The following is a 7,274-nucleotide window of genomic DNA, read 5'->3' as shown; positions in this document are numbered from 1 at the left end:
CACACACACACACACACACACACACACACACACACACACACACACACACACACAACAAAAACAAAAAAACAATAGCACTATTTTTCAGGACTTTTAGCAGTTAGATAGGTGTGTGGTGAGGAAACTAATGAAGAAATGAAGTTTCAGAGGATACTCACATTAAATACCTGCAAATACACTAATTTTCATTGTACAGGCGTTTATTATTCATAACCATACTTCCTTTTAATGTGCTGTCAATGTCAGGGGCAGAAGAAGACGGAGGCAGATATAAAGTAAAATCACAGAGGTTATTGAAAAGCAGAAGTGAATGAAGTGAGTGAGGGTGGATGAGGCCAAGTGAAGCTCCAACACACACATGCCAGGTCATAGGATGCAAACCGACGATACCTAGATCCTTCGGTGGACGACGAACTCGGGAAACTACTGGTAGAAAAGAGAGAGTCATGTTAGTAGATCCAGCATGTAGTCGTAGCCAGCATTTACGAGACCGGACAGTGTGTGTGTGTGTTAGTGAGCGTCTTTTATGTGGTGAGGTAATGAGGGATGCCAGGTGACGGTGATTAGAACTCAGGTGATGAGGATCTAGTTTGCTGTGTGAGGGGAGAACCTGACAAATCCGTGACAGTTAAGCTGGATGATTAGGATTCTTCGAGCAGTATTGTAAAGAACGATATGTATAACATTTTTTTTTTTTACTATTTTAATTCTTTGTATTTCTCCTTATGTTTAACTTCTATTCTATGTTTTTGTTCTGTAAAGCTGCTTTGAGACAAAGCCCATTGTAAAAAGCGCTATACAAATAAACTTGAACTGAATTGAAAGTATATGTATGTGTATCACAGTGCTGATGAAGCCTCTAATATGACTGATCAGAAGCTGTAACTGAACTGAACCTTTTTTAGGCATGCACAGAGACTACAAGTCTTTTGTTCACTGTCTGTAAGGGAATGATTATTAAATATTCATCAAAGGTTTCTCCAGTGTCAAGTTTTCTTTCTTTTTTTTTTAGGGTGATATGAATTTTTGGCACAAATATGAAAAACTGTGAAGGCTGCTGATTCATGGCTTGACTGGCATGTGCACTCAGTGTGCAGGTAAACCTCTGCGTGTTTGTCTTTATCATAGGAAGATTAACAGGCGAACATTTTCTACCAGCATGTGTGTATTTGGGTTTGGAACTAACAAAGACTTCCTGCTGTTGGTCAAAGCTTCTGCTATTCTGCCTAACAACCCCAGTTGTTAGGCAGCAGTCCCTACATGTGCTTTTGTAATAGTTAAAATAATAATAATAATTTAAAAATAAAACCAAATTAAATCTGCAATCTGTTAACATGTCAAGACAATTTCAAGCTTTTAATTAGTTTTAGTGTTATATTTTAATACACAGCCGTTACTTTTATCACTGGGCCTGCAGGTACTACATCGTATGAAATAATTCTTGTTTTCCTACCAGCAGCCCACAAATCCTAAACACTGTGTGTGTGTGTGTGTGTGTGTGTGTGTGTGTGTGTGTGTGTGTGTGTGAAATCTATAAACAGTTCATGACTCGTTATGATGTCCTCCAGCACTGAGATATTGTTAATGACTCTACAAAGAAGCTCTATAGTTGTAGCAGTATTGAAAAAGCTGCATTGTGATTATACACATATATCTTACCCTTCTAGACATAATCCTCTAAACACTGACTCATACCCGTCAGTAAAAGCACAGTTTCTTTGAACCATGAGGTGTATGCAGTTCTAATTAACCACAGCATTATGAAAAGGTCCTTTTGTTCATGTTTTTTCCTAGGTTCATGGATTGTGTACCACAGCTGGGCTTTTTCCCCGTACAGTTTCCTGGAATATCAGCAAGCGAGAGAAAACAAGAACATGGTTCTGTTAGTTTTACGTTAATCATCAAAGGATCTCAATCATACAGGGAACAATTAGTATGTTTGCTTTGTTTTTCTCTAAATTTGAGCCTTCGAAGTCCTGAGCGAGCGCTGACTGATCAGAGTAATTGAGTTGACCGTCTGTTACTCTGAATTCACGTGGCAAAAACAACAGAGGACGGATAAATGATAAACTAACAGCATGTTGCATTTGAGGAGTGAGCTTTTCTGTTTAAACTTGTTTTGTACATGAATTTTGCATAGATACAGTAGATAGAAAGTTTTATGTACACTGTTAAGGATCATAAAACTTAACATTACAGCGGGCTTTTACAAAGCACAGACACTGGACACTCCGTTCATAAATGTTAAGCATAGATGGGGGACTCGAGTCATATGACTTGACTCAATTCAGACTTAAGTCGCAAATTTGAGACTTGAGACTTGCTTGACAAATATTAAAAAAGACTCGACTTGACTTTGACTTGACATTCATGACTTGAGACTTGACATGGACTTGAGTTAAATTTCTCAGAGATGGGGGATTGAGTCATATGACTTGACTCGAGTCAGATTTAAGTCGCAAATTTGAGACTTTAGACTTGCTTGACAAATATTAAAAAAAGACTCGACTTGACTTTGCCTTGACATTCATGACTTGAGACTTGCACGTGTGACTTACTCCAACCTCTGATGTTAACCAAGCATTACTTAACTAACGTATCAACCATTACACACATATATTTTATCTGACTGTCTATCTGTCTGGCTATAGAACCGATGTATATGAAGAAGCACATTCATATAAACCTGTGGCTTACATTGCAGCCTGTACATTTCAGATTGAATCTGATCCATGCATCTTTTCATTCTCTCGGACATGTCTTTTGATTTGTGCTGTACATCTGTAACTGTCCCAGTGTGCAGCGTGAAGAATGTGTCCTTGTGAATATGAGAGTATTGAAGGAAATATAAATCAGCACACTCTGATTCTTGCCACTGTGTCGGGTTCTTCGCAGTGGTTTATTTCCAAATCTTCACAGATATTAGACAGACTGTGAAGAGTGCACATGCTGTTATTACATTTTCATTTCACGATAGCTACGCTGAGCCCAATACCAAATATATTAAAGATGATGACAATGTTTTTTTCTGAGGACGTGTGCATGTGAATACTATTGTTAATTATTATACGTACAGTATGACAACTGCTTGCAACCCTGCTTGTTAACTAAAACAACACATTTCTATCCCCTTAACTTCAGGAGGTCCTTGCAACCTTTTACCCTGTTTTAGCTTGGGTTCATTTACTTCAGTCCTATTTGCTCGCCTGATCAAATGAAAGTTTGTCGCAAGTGTTTATGGGTATCGCTCATGGTTAACCTCCAGAACTCACCAGTGATTAAGAGGAGAAGGTTGGAAGAGCCTGAAAGAAAGCAAGATTTTAATGAAAGGAGGGAAGATGGTCCTTCCAACTCAAAAAGGATAAATGAGACTTAGAAAGATTCAGGAAAAAACTGCTTCCTAAAAATAATTAACCTTGTGTTTATGACGCACCCTGAGCGAGGCTATTTATCACAGTAAGTGCGGAAACATGATAGTGACAGGCAAAAAAGTGGAAGAGTTGTGATGAGGAAGAAGCAACACCCAGGCTCCATCCAGTCGTGTGTGTCTAAGTGCTCAACCTGCCTCTAATTAAAACATGTGAAGTCAGCTAGCTCTTGTTTACCTTCATTAAAATTAGGAGCTCTGCTTATCAGGAAAGCACACACACAGCATTGGGATGCAGGAACGTTGCTGCTTAACACCCCCACACCCTTTTATTCTGTCAGGCTAATGGGACACGATGACAGGAGCACTTAATTAGGTTTTACTTTCAGGGTTCCTAGCTGGCTTTTTCCCAATCGATACCAGGCCACCCAATTAAGCACGCATGCACCTCGTTCACCAGGTGATGCTGTCACTCAGTACAAACATTTTGCTCATCAGTTTACTCAACAAACTGCCATCATTACCTGTGGGTCGGGACAAAAAGAACAAACACCAAACAGACTCATTAATTTGTTCAGTAGAGATGCTTATAATCTGCCAGTAATTCTGAAAGAAATCATTTGGGTCTGAGATTTTATGTCTAGGCTCCGGGTTGCCCTCTGATAAAGATTCTCTTAAACACACACACTGAACACTATTTCATATTGCATTTGACAAAAAAAAGGCATTAATCATTTGTTCATTAATCATTTGTCATCCTGCATCCTACAAAATCAACTTGCATACTCACACTTGTGTAACTTGACTCTAAATACAACTTTTTTCTGTGCAAATACTGACTTTAACATTTAAACTTACCTCAGATAACTTGGCATTCTTTTGCACTGAATTTACAATGGGAAAATATTCTTCTGTAGAAAAAAAAAAAGTTTTATAAAACTGACAATTTTGACATGTTTGAAGAACGGATCGAGGAAAATCCTAACACTCTGAGTTTTGACATATAACTGTCTGAGTTGTTTCTGTTCAACATCCTCTGCCATTCTTAGATACTTTAGGAGGTATATAAAAAGCTTAAATGACAGAAAAATCCACCTTGTGATCAAACAGACTGCAGTAACAGCTAAAGTCTCATCTTGTAATTTTTACTGTCCTAGAAGCATCATAGTCCATCCATAAAGGGGCAAAGAGAGCTGCAAGCAGAGCTTAAGCTGATCATTATTCACGGACACTAAGAAATCTGTCACAGAAGTCGAGGAGAGATGTGTCAACCTGTCAGTACAATGAATGTGTGTGTGTGTGTGTTTGTGTGTAAGAGAGAAAAAAAGAAAGAAAGGTAAAGAAATAGAGGACAAACCAGAGTCTGATTTAATCCAGTTTGATTGGACGTAGAGGTTTGGTGCTTGAATGGACGGCACAGAGTGAGATACACCACAAACATTACACACTAATGCGGTGTTAAAGAGACTGAAGTGAGACTAGGGAGAGAGATGCTGTGAAGATTAAGGAGGAAGGAGCTGCGGATGGTCAAACTCTGTGTGTGTCTGTGTTCACTTCATTTACATATAAGCGAGCTCATCTATTATCTGATGAGGAAGTCCAGAGTGTTTGAGAAAGCGAAATTGTTGTTAAACCGATGCCTGTATAGAGTATGTTTGTTCTCCATGCACATACGTACGTGTGCAAACACACAGATGGACAGACACAGACACACACAGCAAAGATGAAGTCTGTCTCACCTAAACATCTCTATCTGTTCTGATCCATTAGTGACAGTCGCAGCAAGACGAAACAAGATTTCGAAGGTGTTGAAGAAAGAGATAGAAAGTAACAAATAGGTTCACGATGACTGATTTGATAACAACAGTACCAGAAAGAGAAGTAGAAGACAGAGTACATAGAAAAAAACAATAAAAGCAACAAACAAAAACAATATGAATAAGAAAAGCGCATAGGACTTGGGTTGTGGGGTCATGAGAACAGCACGCTTAGCGAAATCATCAGGGTAAGAATCAGGTTGGTTAATAAAATATATTTCACATTGGTGGTGGATTCCTCTGTGGTTATCAGCAGCACCATCCAATTTTTGGGCAGCGCCATATGCACATAATCATACCTGGTAGCAGGAGGGTTAGCTAGAACCTGAAGCAGCTGCTTGTTAGATGTTTGGAGCAATTGTTTATGGTTATCGCTCATGGTTAACCTCCAGTTGTTGCATATAGGCAGCTATTCCATGTCCTTGCTGATTAATGATGGGCTGGAGTTGAGTGGGGTCCACTGGATCCACTTCAATAGGTGAAGCATCCTGTGACAGCTACGTAGGATCCATATGCGGTAAATCAGAAGAGCTTTAATGAGATTCAGAGCAAACAAATCCAAAACAATAACAAATGGCAAACAATAACAAATTGGCAACAAATAATCAGCCTGTGGAACAATCTGAAAGTGCAAATCCAACATACAAAGAAAGAGCAGAGCATATAACTAACGGCTTGGTTATGCAGGGCTAAGATGACGATACTTTGCGTCTATGCATGGTGTGAGAATGGTTTCCATGGCCCAGATCAGGAAGGAACAAGAACTGGGTTACACTGTCACTATTGCAGTTCCTTTTATTTTTTCTACAGTCTCTAATACACTTACATTTCCAATCTCTAACATAGTCCCTATTATTATCTTTTTTTATCATCTCCATTATTTTCATACAATCTCTATTAATCTTTATTTTTGTCTCTGTTAGAATCTCTATTCCTGTTTCTAATAAAGTTTATATTACTGTCTCTTTACAAATCCTATTCAGTCTCTACCGCATTCCCTGTTTCTGTCTATTTTACATCTTTATTTTAGTCTCTCGTTCCATTTTCATTTTTTTAAATAATATTTGGTAGGTGCCCTTCTCCAGAGCCTCTCACAGAAGTGGTTAAAGTCTGTCAATAAATACATGCTGATACTAATTCACTAGATAACAGATAAGGACATCTTATAAATACTGTTGGGAAGCCAAAAATTTTAAGAAGTCTCACACTAATATTTTGTTTGGCGGCCTTTTACTTTGATTGTGTCCCATATTCGCTGTGACATCATTTTGATAAACTTATGCAACATTTATTACCCTCCTGAGCTGCATTAATTTCTGCCCAGCATTAATAATAGGAGACTTAGACAGCTGCACAGAGTCTTCTCCAGCACATCCAAAAAAATCTCAACAGGATTCAGGTCTGAACTCTGCTGTGGCCAATCCAAGGGTGAACATGATGTCCTGTGCTCTCTGAACCACTCTCACAATTGATTACAATTGAATCCTGGCATTGTCATCTTGGAATATGCCCGTGCCATCAGGGAAGGAAAAAATCCATTGATGAAAATACTTGGTGACACAGGAGCTTTTTCATTGTTCCAGAGCCCAAACTTTAAGCTCCTATCAAACTAAAACCTTTCTTTCCAATTAGCCTCAAACATAATGGGGTTTCTTAAGTCTACAGAGCTGTTTAGTACCAATCCCTTATGGTCTCTTCATATAGCATGTGTTTAGATGCTCTTATTTTCACCGTTAAACACATCCGCAAGATGTACTGTTGTTTTTTACAGTCTGATTTCACTAAATGTTTAAGTGATCAATTCCTTAAAGATGCTACTTCACCGCTATGCTTCCAGGTTTAAAAAATACAGTTACTGAACCCCACTACTAACTTTTATTAGTTTCAGCAATCTCTTTAGCTGTGTTCTGTGTTTCAATCGGGCCAATAATTTGAGGGAATAAGAGAGAGAGAGAGAGAGAGAGAGAGAGAGAGAGAGAGAGAGAGAGAGAGAGAATGTGAGAGAGAGAGAGACAGAGTGAGTGAGAGAGAGACATTGAGAGAATAAAAGAGAGAGAATGAGAGAGAGAGAATGAGAGAATGTGAGAGAG

The 7,274-nt window shown here is 38.6% G+C and overlaps 1 long non-coding RNA gene across 1 annotated transcript in view; it reads right to left on the bottom strand.

Moving 5' to 3' along the window:
* Positions 1-271: 271 nt before the first annotated feature.
* The window catches only part of LOC113648673, an 8,280-nt gene continuing 1,277 nt past the window's right edge, over positions 272-7,274 (bottom strand). The window contains exons 2-3 of the long non-coding RNA XR_003441981.2: positions 5,484-5,681; positions 272-426 (exon numbers count right to left, since the gene is read on the bottom strand). This is a non-coding gene — a long non-coding RNA (uncharacterized LOC113648673). The remainder of the gene's footprint in view (positions 427-5,483; positions 5,682-7,274) is intronic.

The sequence above is a fragment of the Tachysurus fulvidraco genome, chromosome 18 (assembly GCF_022655615.1).
Source record: "Tachysurus fulvidraco isolate hzauxx_2018 chromosome 18, HZAU_PFXX_2.0, whole genome shotgun sequence".
In the NCBI taxonomy this organism is placed as follows: Eukaryota; Metazoa; Chordata; class Actinopteri; order Siluriformes; family Bagridae; genus Tachysurus; species Tachysurus fulvidraco.
This window is presented reverse-complemented; position numbering and strand designations above follow the sequence as displayed.